This window comes from Mus pahari, chromosome 12 (assembly GCF_900095145.1).
Source record: "Mus pahari chromosome 12, PAHARI_EIJ_v1.1, whole genome shotgun sequence".
Classification (NCBI taxonomy): domain Eukaryota; kingdom Metazoa; phylum Chordata; class Mammalia; order Rodentia; family Muridae; genus Mus; species Mus pahari.
This window is the reverse complement of record NC_034601.1, coordinates 27,018,390-27,035,273: the sequence shown is the minus strand read 5'-3', so window position 1 is coordinate 27,035,273 and position 16,884 is coordinate 27,018,390. Positions and strand designations below refer to the sequence as shown.

The 16,884-nt window shown below is 45.8% G+C and overlaps 1 protein-coding gene across 3 annotated transcripts in view; it reads left to right on the top strand.

Annotated features, from left to right (window-relative positions):
* The first annotated feature begins 5,745 nt into the window (after nt 1-5,745).
* Senp5 (SUMO specific peptidase 5) overlaps nt 5,746-16,884 on the top strand; it is a 38,621-nt gene continuing 27,482 nt past the window's right edge. For 2 of the 3 annotated variants that reach the window (XM_021209127.2, XM_029544698.1), the window contains exon 1: nt 11,492-11,777. The gene's annotated coding sequence lies outside the window, so the exon portion shown is untranslated. Of the gene's footprint in view, nt 5,835-8,501; nt 8,579-11,491; nt 11,778-16,884 lie in introns of those variants that run through there. The other variant, XM_029544697.1, reaches the window with a different exon arrangement.

The window sequence follows — 16,884 nt, the reverse complement described above, 5'->3', positions numbered from 1 at the left end:
CATGCCTGGCTTCTTACAGTGCTCAAAGCATTTGCCTAAGAACAGTTGAGAAGTGCCTCAATGGTTGATACCAACTATTTTATGACTTACTGTGTTCTCAGCAAAACCACCTTTGCCAACATTACCAATAACTTCCTAATTAAGTTTACCGGATCTTTTATTTTTGGGGTGTGTGTGTGTGTGTGTGTGTGTGTGTGTGTGTGTGTGTGTGTGGTGTTTATGCGTGCAACACCATCAAGAAATCAGAGAAAGCCCAGCAAGTGATGGTGCATGCCTTTAATCCCAGCACTTGGGAGTTTGAGGCCAGCCCAGTCTACAGAGTGAATTCCAGGACAGCCAAGTCTACACAGAGAAACCCTGCTTTCCCCCCACCCCACCCCCAAAAGAAAGAAATCAGAGAAGGACTTGACAGAAGTCAGTTCTCTCCTTCCCCTGTGGGTTCTGGGGATTTAACTCGGGTCTTAGAGCATCACAGGCACTTACCACTGAGCCATTGGCCTGGCCCTTCACCAGCTCTTTTCAAAGTCTTTCTTAATGACTTCTGTCACATTAGGCACAGTTGACTTGACTCACAAAAATAAAAAGTGTTCCCTGGGTGGGAGAGATGGACAGTGGGCTAATGTACTTGTGAGCAAGGCCTGAGTTCAAATACCCAGAACCTACATAACTGCTGGATGAGTAAGAGGGAGCATTTGTAATCCCAGCATGTCATGGGCAGGTGGGACGTTTAGACGATAATCGCAAGAAACTAATGGGTGTGTTGGTCTGTTGTACAGCAGAAAAAGAGACCCTGTCTCAAGGTGGAAGCTGAGGACTGACACCTGATGTTATCCTCTGACCTCTAACTGTTCGCTGTAAGCATGTACCCACATTTACACACAGCTACTCACATAGAACATACATGGTATAGAATTACAAAGCTTTTGCCAGTTTGAGACAAAAAGTTTCTCTACATAATCCTAACTGTCCTGGAAATACAAATATATAAATACACACACACACACACACCCCACCTGCTTCTGCCTCCTAAGCACTAAAAGTAAAGAAATACACAGTTGTCTCCAAGCATGCACAAAATGTAGATAAAGAAAGATGAAAGAGAAAAAGTTTGACTGGAGAAATAGCTCAGTCATTAAAATCACAATCATGGGGCCCCAAGTTCAGATATCAGTAAATGTCTGTAACTCTAGCTCCAAGAGGCCTAATGCCCTCTTCTGAGCTTTGAGCCACAAAGAGATGCACCTTTAGACAGACAGACAGACAAAGATACATCTTTTTAAAAAGCTGTGCAAAGCAGGTGTGGTGGTTTTGCCTTTAATTGCAGCACTCAGAAAGCAGACACTTAGATCTCTAGGCTCAAGGTTAGCCAGGAATGCGTAGGCCCAGGCTTAAATAAACTACTACCTCTGGGTCCTTGGCCTTGGCCCCACTTTGCTCACTCTTCTCTTCCTGTCTGGTCCTCCCAGCTCTCTCATAGCCAAGTTCATTCCACTGGCCATGCTTAGTCTACTGGCCCTGCTCTAAACTCTTCCAGATGCTGTACCCTTCCCTCATGTCTACAATAAAAACCTTCTCTTCAACAGGGATGGATGGATGGATGGACAAATAAAGTCTGGGCATGGTAGCACATACCATTAATCCCAGCACTTGAGAGGGTAGAGGCGCCGGGCGTGGTGGCGCATGCCTTTAATCCCAGCACTTGGGAGGCAGAGGCAGGTGGATTTCTGAATTCGAGGTCAGCCTGGTCTACAGAGTGAGTTCCAGGACAGCCAGGACTACACAGAGAAACCCTGTCTCGAAAAACCAAAAAAAAAAAAAAGAGAGGGTAGAGGCAGAGGCAGGTGGATCTCTGAATTTAAGGCCAGCCTGGTCTACAGAGAGAGTTCTAGGACAGCCAGGACTACAGAGTGAAACCCTAGGGATTCAGGAAGGGGGTAGTGTTAGGAATTGCCTCCATAAGATCATACTGTAGGATATTTTCTTGATTAGTGATAGATGTGGAAGGACCTGAGCTGGTGGTCCTGGGATCTATAAGAAAGCATGCCGAGCAAGCCAGTAAGCAACACTCCTCCATGGCTTCCGGCCTCCATGGCTCCTCCAAGTGCCTTCCCGTTAGAGTTCCTGTTCTGACTTCCTTAGATGATGAGCCATGGTGTGGAAATGTAAGCCAAATAAGCCCTTTTCTCCACAACTTGATTTCTGTCATGTGTATTTAATAACAGTAGTAGAAACCGTAACATACTTGGCTACATAGACTGAGACTAGCCCAGGATACACGTGATCTGAGAGTGAGGGAGAAGGGAGAGAAAAAGGAAGTCAAAACCTGTCAGACTAGATTCCCTCACACATCTAGAAGTCAAAAGCACTTACCCAGCCTGTCTGAAATCCTTGGCCAGTTTCTGGGTCCTCTTAGTCCTCTGCCTATACCCTATCTAAAAGTCCAGTTGAGGCAGACAAGAAAATGGAGGCCTGGATTCTGTTACCTTTAAAGATGGCATCATGTAACTATTACCATGGCACCAGAGTTTGTGTTGCCTGTCACCACAGTGAGTCGGGAATTGAAACCCTGAGTTTGTTCCTTTTTCTTTTTCTTTTTCTTTTTTTTTTTTTTAAGATTTATTTATTTATTATATGTAAGTACACTATAGCTGTCTACAGACACTCCAGAAGAGGGCGTCAGATCTTGTTACAGATGGTTATGAGACATCATGTGGTTGCTGGGATTTGAACTCTGGACCTTTGGAAGAGCAGTCGGGTGCTCTTGCCCACTGAGCCATCTCACCAGCCCTGTTCCTTTTTCATAGAGCTGGTGGTTTGAGAAGGTGACACATTAACATCTTTAAAACACTGAGCTGGAGAGATGGCTCAGAGGTTAAGAGCACAGATTGTTTCCAGAGGTCCTGAGTTCAATTCCCAGCAACCACACGGTGGCTCAAAACTGTCCATATATAATGAGATCTGATGCCCTCTTCTGGTGTGTCTAAAGAGAGCAATGGTGTACTCATATATAAAATAAAGCTTTAAAAACAAACAAACAAAAACCCCCACTGCCTCATCTTGGACCGCAGCTCTGGTTAGCGTGCCTTCAGGGTAGTACACATGAGGCCCTGGGTTGGATTATTAGCACTACCAAATAAGCCAGGTATATATGTATGGCACCCAGAATTTGGGCAATGGGGGCAAGAGATCAGAAGTTCAAAGTTGTACTCTGCTACATACTATGTTTGAGGCCACCCTGGACTATATAAGACCTGCCTCAGAAACAATGAAAACGTGCATGACTTATAAGGATGGGAGCAAAGGCCGGCAATCATTCTAAAGTTCCAACTTGTCCCTCCGGTCGTGTAGTCAGCCTTGTCTCCGAGATTCTTGATGTTGACATCTCAATTATCTTCTATGCCTTATCATAATGGTCTCTGCCGAAGAGTCTGCATGTTCCCTGGGCCGCTGAGCCTTACATTCCTCCTAAGGCAGTACCTGGGTTAGAGATTCAGTCAGAGCAGACAAACCACTAGAGAGTGTCCATGCTAAGTCACTTAGTATGTGTGCAGATCCTCTACAAATGTGGAGTGCACATGTGCCCTTGCCAGGCACAGGACATGTGAGTTCAGCAGTTAAAGGCTTTGGCTGTCAAGATTGACCCCCCAAGTTCAGTCCTGAGAACTGAATGATGGAGGGAGACAGCTGATTCCCACAAATTGTCTCTGACCACCACACACATGCTCCGGAATGCATCCCTCCATAAGTAAATGTAATACCAATTTACAAAAAAAATCTTCTAATAAATTTCTCACCCAAAAGGATAGCCACCACCTCAGTGTCCCTCAAACCCCAAACCAGGACCTTTTAAAAATTTAAAAAATAGCCAGGTAGTAGTCTCATATGCCTTTAATCCCAGCACTCAGGAGGCAGAGGCAGACTGAGTTCAGCCTGGTCTACAGATGGAGTTCCAGGACAGCCAGGGCTATGCAGAGAAACCCTGCCTTGCAAAGACAAAACAACAAGAATTAAAAATTACATGTATTGCTGGGTGTACTGGTGCAAGTCTTTATTCCCACACTCAGGTAGTAGAGGCAACTGTATGTGCGAGTGCACGCACATGTGTGCTAGTTCCCTTTTGCTGTGATAAAACGCTGACCAAAATTAACCTAGGAAGAAAGAGTGTTTATTTCATGTTAGACTTCCACTTCCAGGTCACAGTTTGCCATTGAAAGACACAAGGGCAGTAACTCAAGGTGGCTAAAGGCAGGAGCACCTGCTATTTCATTCAGCATTTCCTCTGGCCAGAGGACTCCATCCAGGGAAGTACTGCTGCAGACGGACCTCACTTGGGTCCCCGATCTGCATGGAACGGGTCTCTGGTTGCAGGTGAGTGGGGATTCGGCGAATGTGGGGTGACAAACAAATACGGACACAAGGGAGTGTGGTATCTGAATGTAATGTCAAATTGAGCATCACACTATTTATACAGAAGAAAATAGGGAAGTTACACAAAACAGAAGAATGTGAACACAGAAGGACTGGCAGGAACCAACTGGGATAAAATTCAGTGTTAATCAGCTGGGATCAAAAACAGCTCCACCTGGGGCTGGTGAGATGGCTCAGTGGGTAAGAGCACCCGACTGCTCTTCCGAAGGTCCGGAGTTCAAATCCCAGCAACCACATGGTGGCGCATAACTATCCGTAACAAGATCTGACTCTTCTGGAGTGTCTGAAGACAGCTACAGTGTACTTACATATAATAAATAAATAAACAAAAAAACAGCTCCACCTAAAGTCAGCTTAAACTTAGAAGCCAGGGGCAAGGGCTTCATGCCCTTGCCATAGTTCCTATAGTCTACCTTCCTTCCCCCTGGACCATTGTAAATACTTGTGTATGGGTGTAAATCAGCTACCTATGGTTCTAAGTATCTACTCTGGTTCCTCTTTAAATCACAAACTTCCTTCTTCCTAGAGAGTGGTAAATTCCTGTGTAGAGCAAGTGACTTAGCTACCTAAACCCAGGGTCAGCTCAAGAACTGACTGCCTAGGATCTAACTTGGCTATGTATTAAGGGAAAGCACATGNATCTGTTTTCNAACTAAAGCAAGGACATTGGAGCACTCATTATACAGGATGCCACGATTCCAGGAGACTGAGTTTCCGTGAACTTTTCGCCTCGGGACAGCGCCCAGGTTTTGGGGGGCCTGTTGCTCTTGTCACTACTGGAGAGAATGTAGCAAAGTACAATAAAAACTACTGAGTAACACTGCTTGCTACACACTCATACTCTGCTAGCTTCCTTATACAGCCCAGGACCCTTTTCTAGGGGATGGTGCCACTTGGAGTGGGCTGTATCCCTTTCATCAATCAACGATCCAGACAGTCTTCACAAACATAACCCACAATCGAATCTGATCAGGGTACTTAGTTCCTCCACTGACCTTCTCCTCTCCGGTGACTCTAGGCTGTGACAAGTTAATGCTAACTAGGATGGTGTGTGTATATGCACACGTGTCACCACATTCCCAAAGAGATGTGACTAAACATATACTGCCCCCAGATAGGTAACCAGAGACAGACCAATATAAGGATACCATAAAAGTCCAATTCAGCCAACCACGTGAGGCTCCACCTTCCGCACGCTTATATAAGCAGTGAGGACTGCTGAGAGACATTTGACTATGTGAGCTGCCAGAACCAAGACACTGCAACCTGTCAAGCTGCCTGCAGGCTGTGCAATGAGCTCCGGGTTTCCAGCTTTCAAGAGCTGTCACCTATGCTGGCTGGCTCTGGTGATACAGCTGTCTTTGAGTCATTTCTGCTCCTGTAAGTCACCCCTCACCCACATGCCTGTAAGTAACTCTTGCTATCGTCCTCTCTTTTTTTTTTCTCTCTCTCTCTCCATTTCTGTATTTTTTAGATAGGGTCTTACTAGCACAGGCTGGCCTGAAGCTCTAGAACTTTCTGCTTCCATCTGGCTCCCAAGTGCTGGGATTACAGGTGTGCACCATCATGCTGGGTGCAATAAAAGTGTCCTTCCTGACTTTCCTTCTGAGTAAAGACACAGAGATCTTGTCTGTGACACAAAGGAACCACGACTGGAGATTTTAGGGCAAAGCTTGCCTGGGCAGCCCCTCAATGCTAGACCATTCCTCCAATCTCCAGTAAACCAATTACAGAGACATGGAGTGGTGAAAAGCAGAGGAGACTGACTCAGTGTGGCCAGTGAGAAATAAACAGAGCCCAGAGATCCCACATCTGTATTCAGTATTCAGTATTGAGTCCAGTATTCAGCTTCCAGGTCCTGATGTGAGGGCGAGGACCTAACTAAACAGTCCTGGCTAAGGTGCAGTGGAGGCCATGCCAGAGTTACTGTCACATCCGGTCCTGCCTGCAAGGTACTCTGATACATTGCTAAACTGCTTGCTTATCAGTCTGTGAAGGGACATTGCTGACCCCTGAGATCACTGGTTCTCAACCTTGGGGTTGAACGACCCATTCACAGGGGTCGCCTAAGACCATCAGAAAACAGATATTTACATTACAGTCTATAACTCCCAAAATTACAGTTATGAAGTAGCAATGAAAATAATCTTATAGTTGGGGGGTCACCACAATACGAGGAACTGAATTAAAGGGTGGCCGAGTTAGGCAGGGTGAGAATGGCTGCCTTGTAGGTGGGGAGGTGAGCCTGGTCTCTAAGGTTTTGTTCATCGCGGGATTCAAGATGACTCAAGAAGAAACTGACCTTGGTGCCTCTGTCAACGTACAGACCAACACACAGGGCATAGGTGCTAACCTCCCCTTCTGCCCCCAGTTAACTGTCTGGGTACACGTGAGGAACCAGTGCCGCTTGGCAAAAGCTTGAAAATGTGTTTCAGGACCCTGCCCTCGGTGACAAGATGGCTGAAAACTTGCCGACAAAGAGACGTTACTTACTCCCCACCCCTGTGTATCTGTGCTTGTGTGTGTGTGTGTGTGTGTGTGTGTGTGCCCACGAAATGACAACACCATTTTGTAAAGTGCCTCCATTTTGGTTAAACAATGACAGTTCTCAAAACTAAAGTAACTCATTTGTCCAGATTCTTCCCCAGGGGAGATGTTTGTCTATTACCTGACATTCTTTAACCCACTGCTCATCTTGGTTCCCTGGATACCCCTAGCAACACCAGCCATAGAGAGGGGGAGGGGAGGGGGAGAGGGAGGGAAAGAGGGAGAGAAAGGGAAAGAGTCCTCTTCCCACTTCCTTTGCTTTGCCCTGCAGCTACTGCCTGCCCCGCCCCGGGCTGCAACCTAGAGGCCCCGTATGTGCTCATGTCTTCTTCTGTCTGCCCTGAGGTGTTAATGCTCAGCTGTCTGAGCTTGTTGATCTTTCATGTGGTGACCCTCATGGGGATCCTCCACTCCTCCTCCATCCTTTCCTGGCTCCTCCGATGCCTTCCTCAGGCAGCTCCAGCACTGCCACACCACCACAGTCACCCACCAGGTAGAGGGCACCCAATCCTTGGTGGCCCTGGAATGCTGCTCCTTTCTCAGGATCACGTCCCTCCTCCTGCCAGTGGGTACCTCATCGAGCAGAGGTACAACTTTTGAGGATGTCCTTTATAAATTTAATTTAATTTGTTTTCAAGACTGGGTCCCTTTATGCAGTCCTGGATCCAGCTCTGTGGATGAGGCTGGTCTTGAACTCACAAAGATCCTCTTGCCTCTGCCTCCTGAGTTCTGAGATTAAATGCCACCACGCCCAGCTAAGATGACCTTTTTGGCCACCTCCACTAGGAAATATTTCCTTTCTATTCCCTCCTCATAGACATGGACCAAAAACTCTAATATGCTTAGGAACACTGCCTTGGCATGACTCCTCACAGATTTATCTACCACAGGCCTAAAGGCTCAATTAAGTCAAAATCTCTCAAGTTCTACTGAACACTTCATAGTCACAGCATACCCTTAAGGGTGGGTATACCCTGAGTATTGCTCAGAGGAGGTACACTTGGCTTCCAAATCCAAAGGGACCTTAAAAATGTCCTCCAAGGGGAGCATAGCTGAAACTGCTGACATTCAGACCTGATGAGTGATTTCTCTGCCAGTGAAATGAGACAATTCAAGCCAAATTAATACATGCGTGCGTTCGTGTGTGTGTGTGTGTGTGTGTGTGTGTGTGTGTGTTTGTGTGCTTGTGTGCGTGCGCGCGTGTGCACGCGTGCGTGTGTGACAAGTTAATTGAGAAGCTGTGCCCCAAGGAAGGAGGTGAGAAGTTACCATGGGAAGGGAGAGAGAGGGCAAGGAGGAAGAGAGAAAATGCTTATGCAGAGAGAAGGAAAAGGGAGAAGGAGGGGGGAGGAAGGAGAAAAGAGGGAGGAGGAGGAGGAGGAGGAGGAGGTGGAGGCAGCAGCGAGTGGTTCTTGGGACCTTACTCTTGCTGGCTCCCTGCAGAGCCTCCTGTACCCAGCACTTTATTATGTAGAAGACCTCTTTTTTTTTTTTTTTTTAACTGCCTCTTTAAACTGTCTCTACAGCACATTTCCACTGCCCTTAATTTTCTGGTGACCTGGAATACTTGGTGTTCCCTCCTAAGGTCCGGATAGCACTCCTGGTATGTAACTGACCTTGGTCTCACCCTGACTCCCTCTTCCCACCCATATCTCAAAACTGCGAAGCTCTAATCCAGGATATACCCTCCCCAAACAAACACACAAAAACCTAAACCAGCACTGTCCCTTCTTCCTGGACTTAGCAAATTCTCTTTGTGTTTGGATTTGAAAATTTGAAGTCTTACCCAAACCTCTTTAACCAAGCCACTCACGGTCATCTTATAGAATCTTTGGACTCCCCCTAGCCTAGCCAGCCCTCACCTCACTCCTCAAGGGCAAGGAGGCCCTCCTGACTGCTACAGAGCCCTCTCAACCTTTCACCCTGTTTTTACATTCCTCCCATTACCTAGCCTTAGTCTTCTATGGAGAAACACTCCAAGTAATACCTACATGTCCAAACAATACCCTGCATGTCCAGGGGACAGCCTGCATGTCCAAACACTTTCAGTATCTCAGGACTGGTCTAGTCTTAATGCTTAGCATGAGAGTCACCAATGCTCCTGGAGCTATCTCCCTGTAGCCTCCCCCAGCCTTGAAGTAGGCTGGCTCAGACCTTGCTGCCACTGTGAATGAGACCACCTGGGATGGAGCCTTCCGACCTAGATGGCTTTATTGTTCTGTCAGCTTTATTGTTCTGTCACTTGCCTCTGCTCTTCTACAAGACCCCGCCACTACCACTGAGAGGCTGAACCTGTCTTCCTGAGATATTCCTGAGATAGCAGACAACCTGTGGACTTGGTGACCCAATGCTAATAGTTCTGACAGACTATTGTTAACAACTCAGCAACAAAGCATCAAAAAAGCCTGACATGGCGGGGGATGGGCCTTTTATAAATACAGACTCTTAGTAAACATTGGGCCTTGATCAGAAATGGGTCTTGGTCTCCTTACTTCTCTCACCATACAGCTCCCACCTCCCACTCAAGAACCCAATTAGTGTGGCTGCAGGCAGCTACATCTCCCTCTTAATCTTTTGGGTTTTTTTTTTAAGATTTACTTTTACGTTTTTAAAAAACTTATATGTATATATCTATATAAATGTGTGTCTTATGTATGTGATCGTCCTTGGGAGAGCAGAAGAGGGCATTGGATCCCTTTGTACTTGGGCTGCAGGTGGTTATGAACTACCTGATGTGGATACTAAGAATCAAATTCAGGTTTTGTTTTGTTTGTATTTGATACATGGTTTCTCTGTGTAGCCTTAGCTGTCCTGGAACAAACTCTGTAGACCAGGTTGGCCTCAAGATTGCCTCTGCCTCCTGAGAGCTGGGACAAAGGCATATGTGCCTGGCTTCTGCCCAGATCTTTTTTTTTTTTCTTCTCTTCTCTCTCTGGACCTGCTTGCTTAATGTTTTCATTTCCTCTACTGTTTTAGGGGTTCTCATTTGTTTTTGTTTTTGTTTTTTTTAGGGCTTCAAGGTGTATCATTGAGTTACTTGAGATTTATTTGATTACCTAAGGCAGGCACTTAGAGCCTCCCTCTTTGGACTGCTTTCACCATATCCAATAGGTTTTGATATGTTTTCATTTTTGTTTGATTCTATGATTTAAGTCTCCTTGATTTTGTCAAGGACACATTTGTTGTGTGCTGTTTAATGTTCATGAGGTTCCCACGTTCTAGCGTCTCTTTAGCTATTGAGTAGTAGTTTTATTCCATTTTGATCAGAGAGAAGACCTGGGATCATTTCAACTTGCCTAGACTTGTTAAGATCCACTGTGTCCTAATGTATAACCTAAAAGAAAGGCTGTGGAGAAAATGTGTATTGTGTAGTGCTGTAGTGTTGACATGCGATACTCTGTAGATATCTGTTGAATCCATTGACCTATGGTGTCATATAATCCAGGTGTTTCTGTTTTGTTTTGTTTTTTTCCGAGACAGGGCTTCTCTGTATAGCCCTGGCTGTCCTGGAACTCACTCTGTAGACCAGGCTGTCCTGGAACTCAGAAATCCNCCTGCCTCTGCCTCCTAAGTGCTGGGATTAAAGGCATGAGCCACAACTGCCTGGCTTCAATATACTTTCTTTATTTTGTATAGTTAATGTTTTAATTGTAATACAATGAAGGGGAACTCTATTCTGGTCTTGTCTGTTTGATGTACTAAATGTCTCTTGTATCTGTATCTCTGTATCTGCATCTTATTTCTTTCATTTTCTTTTTTTCTTTCTTTCCTTCTTTTGTTTTGTCTGTTTTGTTTTTTTTTCAAGACAGGACTACTCTGTAGCCTTGGCTGTCCCAGAACTCATCCTGTTTTATTCCCACATCTCGCCCGTTTATTTCCACATCTCGCTTGCTAGCCTGTGTTTTTAAAGTATAAAGTGAGAATACAAACTGGACCTGGGATGGAAACCTTTCAGGAGCTGTCCTGACTTAGGTTCATCGAGGACCTTTCTCCTTTTATCTCACTACTGCTGGGAGTGCTTATTCTAGAAAGATTCCCGGAACTGTTTTATTGAGTTGCTTGTGCACACCGGTAGGTTACCCCAGCTCTCAGGAGGCTGAGGCAGGAGGATCTAAGTTTGATGCTAGTCAGTGCTGCATAGTGAGACCAAATAGTTCTCTGGATAGATGATGAAGCGCCCTACCATTAAGAGAATACTTCCTGAGTTCGGGTAGGCTAGTTACGGTCCAGACGAAGACTCTACCCTCCTGGGAAAATATGAAAGAAGTAAATTACATTACCAACGGGTAAGATCAAATGGCAAAGTGGAGTGGGCCTGACCTTAAACTGTAGTCCAGAGCAGGAATGTGAGGGCTCAGTGGATCGTACATCAGCTTGGTCAGTTTTAGCCTTTCTCAAGTAAAAGCTTGAGGGGAGCTGATGACCGGAATTCGGAAACCTGCTTTGTGGCGCCTGGGCCGCTCAAGATTGCAGTTTCTCCCCATACCGGCCCTTGCAGATCCAGGACTTTAGGGACAGCAGTGCACCCAGCAGCACCTAGAGGTTAACGCCCTAGTCACGCCCTTCGCACAAGGCGTGGGCGGAGCTCCTGGCGGAAGGGCAAGGAAGGAGGTGACGCGAAAAGCAGGCGCGGGTGTCGCGCCGCCGCTGGGAGGAAGCTCGGCCGCCTCGCCGGCCGAAAGCAGGCCGGAGCCCCGGTGGCTGGCCTGGCTTCCCCGGGCGTGGGCGTGGGCGTGGGCGAAGCAGCGGTCCCGCAGCGTCCGTCCGGGCAGAAGCTTAGGTGCTGGGAGCAAAGAACGTAGGTAAGCGGAAGCAGGGCAGCCCAGGCCAGGAGACGTCCGCAGCGCTGCTGACCAGCCCTTCCCGGCGCCAGCTCAGCGCCGCCCGAGGCCCGCGCGCAGGCCGCCTAGTGGGCGCTGGTCTCCGGGGACCGCGGCCCTCCTTCTTCCTCTGCAGCACGAGCCTTTGAGATCCGGACAGCCAGAAAACACCCTCCCCGGGCCGTTCCTTTCGAAGCCAGGGAAAGCTTTGCCTGGAGATCGCTGTCAGGCTCCTGCGGAGTCGGAAGTGGAGGGCTTTGCGTGGATCCGACAGCTCTGCTTGCTCCTTGCTTTGCTTCCTTCCCACCCTGCTCATGCGTGGTACCCCTGGGCTTTTAGGATGGTGGGAAGCTACTTTTTTTTTTTATTCTGTCCGTGCCGGGTAGTTATTAACCCCATGATGAGGTTAATTAACCCACTGTGGGGGCCATTCTATTGGGAGAAGTGGGATACGAAAAGGTCACTGGGAGTTTGTACTTAAAAGTCCGGAGAAGCTGAGTTGAAGCTCTAGCTTGCCGTTTGGTATTGTTTTTACTTCACCACCTGATCGTAGGTGTGTTCTTATACCAATACAAATTCGTTGAAATAGCTGAATGAAATTTTTTGAGGATCTGGTTAAAACGCCACTTAAGAATATTCAGAACACATGGCGCATTCCTAATTATGCTTTTGCCTTTTGTCCAGAATAAGCTTGGTACGAAGAAGGCTGCCAGGAGAGAGAGAGCAGAATCCTATGTGGTTGAAACTTCGCTGCAATCTGCTATGAGTGAGCAGCGTCCACGAGACCTAGTCACTCGGACGCCTTGTGCTTATTGGTTTGAGAAGAGTAACCAGTGTTGACCAGTTTCTTACCAGTAACCAGAAACTTACAGGTTCTCTCGTTATGAGATAGTATTTCTGTGCTAGGCCTTTAGAAAAGTGTCTGCAGGGGAGACACTTGATTTATTTCTCGTCCCTCTTAGGAGGCCTTTGCACCTATATCTCAGAATCTTGTACTTGGCTTCTAAAACATTTCTTGTGTAGCTCAGGCTGGCAGTTTACTGTGTAGCATAGGCTGGCCTTGAACTTGCAGTGTTCCCCTTGTCTTGACCTTGTAAATGCTGGGATCACAAGCCCGGTTTGGGCATCTTTTCTCTTTGGCTCTCTCACTTCTTTTGCCCACCTCTTCCATTTTCTTTTAAGGGGGAAAAAAGCTGCATGCATATTTTGCTTGTATGCATGTGTTCCACATGCTTGTCTGGTGCCTGTGGGGATCAGGAGAGGGTGTTGGGTCCCCTGGATGTTATGAATGGTTGTGAGCTACCATGTGTGTGCTGAGAAGAGAGCAGGGGCTCTTAACCACCATTATGGATGGTTGTGAGCTACCATGTGGTTGCTTTGTGGTTGCTGGGATTTGAACTCAAGACCTTTAGAAGAGCAGTCAGTGCTCTTAAACCACTGAGCCATCTCTCCAGCCCCCATCTGTTACTTTTTATTTATTTATTTTTTTTTTTTAAGATTTTTATTTAGTATATATAAGTACACCATAGCTGTCTTCAGACACACCAGAAGAGGGCGTCAGATCTCACTACAGCTGGTTGTGAGCCACCATGTGGTTGCTGGAATTTGAACTCAGAACCTCTGGAAGAGCAGACAGTGCTCTTAACCACTGAGCTATCTCTCCAGCCCTGTTGTTTTGTTTTGTTTTGTTTTGTTTTCCAAGACAGGGTTTCTCTGTGTAGCCCTGGCTGCCCTGGAACTCACTTTGTAGACCTGGCTGGCCTTGAACCCAGAAATCACCTGCCTCTGCCTCCCAAGTGCTGGGTTTAAAGGCATGCACCACCACCACCCAGCTCCATCTGTTACTTTTAAAAGAAGTTGTAGTTCTTATTTTTTTCTGTTTCTTTCACTCATTCTTTATTTTTTTATTTGAAATTATATATAAGGAAAATGTCCCTTCTACCTTCAAAATTATACAGGGCATAGTGATACATTCTTTTAATCCCAGCACTTCAGAGGCAGAAACAAGCTAATCTCTATGAGTTTGGGGTCACTATGGTCTACATAGGAAGTTTAGGCAAGCCAAGGCTATATAGTGAGACTATGTCTGTCTGTCTGTCTCTCTTTCTCTCTCCCTCTCCTTCCTTCCCCTCCCCNCACACGTGTACACACACACACACACACACACACACAGGGTATTTATTATATTCTTGGATTCTAACTGTCATGTATTTGGTTGCTCAGTGGACTTTTGGGCATCGTGAGATTTCATGTTGGTATTTTTTTTGACATGACATTATTTTTGAGTCCCAGTGTATGTTCCGGCACTACAGTGACATTTTAGGTTTGTGTTTTTTTTTTTGCTTTCTCTGCCTAGTTCTGGGTTTTTATTTTGTTTCGTTTTTGAGACAGTCTCCTGTAGTTCAGGCTGGCCTTCCAATGGGCCAGTGATGATGTTGACTTCCTGTGCTCCTGTCTCGGCCTCCACAGCACTGAGATTTCAAGCTTGAGTCACCATGCTGAGTTGAGACATTTCTTTCTGTAGACCATTATATTTAGAAACCAAGATCTGGTTGTTAGGGTGTTCACTTTTTACTGGAATTGTGTTGCTTCATTGACAGTCAAATATGTATGTATATGTACACTTATCTATATTAAACACTGAGTTCATAGTGGTACCTCCAGTATTGTCTCTCCTCCTCCTCCTCCTCCTCATTTCACGATTCATTGTTTTCCTAGTGGTGGAGAGTCTAGCTTTAATTACCCACCACACATTTTTCTTATTTACTCAACGTTAGAATACTGACAACATCAGAATCGATGCCTACTTCTACGAAAAAGGAGATTTTGTATGCATTGCACAGTACCTATATGTAGTCGTCGTCTCTAGCTCTTGAGCATGTAGTCAGAGTATTGTTTTCTAAAATTGTTAATTTTCCAATTTTAATGTATGACTGTGTTAGTTATCTGAAATTCAGGGACTAAGAGATACTCCGCAGTAGAGCACTCGCTGGGCATTTATGAAGTTGCAGTTTAGTTCTCCAGCACTGCAGAAAGGAAAAGCAAGCAAGCTTGCCAGGCTCATTTACGTGTGTGAAGCATTAGCTTGGTCCTAAAGCCAGACCAGTAGGAAAACAGCATTCAGAGAAGTGTCCCTTCCCCCTCATTTCTTCACCTTCCCACCTGTGAACTTTGCTCTCTCTGAGGATGCAGTCTATAAATCGCTGTGTGCTAGGAGCTACAGAATCCTTGCTCCAGCGAAGCTTCATTCATCACATAGATAAGTAGTTTATTCAGCCACGCTCTTGCCTGTGGGCACTGGCTGAGTATTTGCTATTATAAACAATGTTTCAACAGATAGCCTTTTCACTATTATCACAGCTGTGTCTCCAGTTTAAATTGCTTAAAGTGGGACTGCCAGATTAAGGATAAATAATTTTGTGGTTTTTTTAAAAGTCTTCCCAAATTCTCTTCCAAAATGATTACATCAGTTTGGAATTCTATCAGCAAAGTATGAAAATGCCTTTTTTAAGTTAGGTGGCAGAGGACTGAGGCTTTAATTTGAGGTAGGTTTGGACTACCGAGTAATACCTTCAAAACAGAAAGAAAGTAACCTTTGGCTAGCGGGATGATCCCTTCAGCTGATAAGAAAGTAACTTATCTTCTGAAGGAGAATGTGTTACAGTTTTAATTTTTCTTTGGTAGTGCTGATAAACCTGGAACTTTGACACACGTGTATTAACACTATCTTTTTGGTTTTTCGAGACAGGGTTTCTCTGTGGAGCCCTAGCTGCCCTGGAACTCACTCTGTAGACCAGGCTGGCCTGATGCTGATATTAAAGGCATGTGCCACCACTATCTAGTTTGTCTTTTCCTTCTTAATTTAAGAGTTCTTTATGTATTAGGAATATTAACATTTTATATATCATGACTTTGTTAGGCTTTTTATGAAATTTTTCATTGATGCAATTGTTGTGTTTTGTGTCTCCTAATCTTTGTGGTGGTCTCGGTTCTTCCCACCCTCTCTGCCCCCACCCTGTCTCTGTCTCTGTCTTTGTCTGTCTGTCTGTCTGTCTGTCTGTCTGTCTGTCTCTCTCTCTCTCTCTCTCTCTCTGGGTGTGGGTGTGGATGTTAGTTGATAGAAGGAACCAGTGCAATGGTTAGTCTTTAGAGACAAATTTCACATTCTGAAGTTAATGCAGGGGCTCAGTGGGCCAGCCAATGGGGCTCCAACTTGTAATGGCTCCAGTTGGCCCTGCCTGAGACTCCTGTGTGCAGGTAGAACTAGATGACAGTATAGTTGCCTCTGCCCAAGGGCAGTCCATCTGCTGGTGTTTGGTGGAACTAAATTGGGTCTTCCTTGGTACCTGAAGCTGCCTTTTCAGGTAGAATTTTTGTTGTGTTTTGTTCTTCTAGATAGGGTTTCTCTGTGTAGTCCTGGCTGCCCTAGAACTTGCTCTGTAGACCAGGCTGGATTCGAACTCAGAGATGATTGTTCATTTTAAAAAATATATTTCTATTCTAAGTGTATGAGTGTTTTGCCAGCATGTATGAATGTGCACTACATACATGCCTGATAGCGGCAGAGGCCAGAAAGGGCCTGGGATTTCCTGGAGCTGGAGTTAGAGGGATGGTTGCAAGCTGCTAAGCGGCTCCTCAGAACTGAGCCTGTGTTCTCTGGAAGAACAGCAAGTGCTGTTAGCTGCTGAGCCAACTCTCCAGTCTCTTGATTGCTCATTAAAAAAAAAATTATTTATGTTTATATGTGTGTGCACATGAGTGCATGTCAGCAGAGAAAAGAGGTGTTGGATCCTCTAGAGCTGATGTTATAGGCAGTTGTAAGCTGTTAGACATGGGTACTGGAAACCAAATTTGAGTTCTCTGGAAGAACAGTAAGTGCTATTAAGTGCTGAGCTGTCTCTCCAGCTCTTGGTTGTTACTTTAAAAAAAAAAAAAGCCTTGCTCCATTTTTGCCAGAGTATACTGTTTTGTACTGTTTCTTTGTGCACTCTGCCTTCCCTCCTCTGTTTGGAGGTGCTAGGGATCAAACTGAAGGCCTTGTCTGTGCTGGGCATGTGCAGTACCACTGAGCTGCTCCTCCCATCCTGGC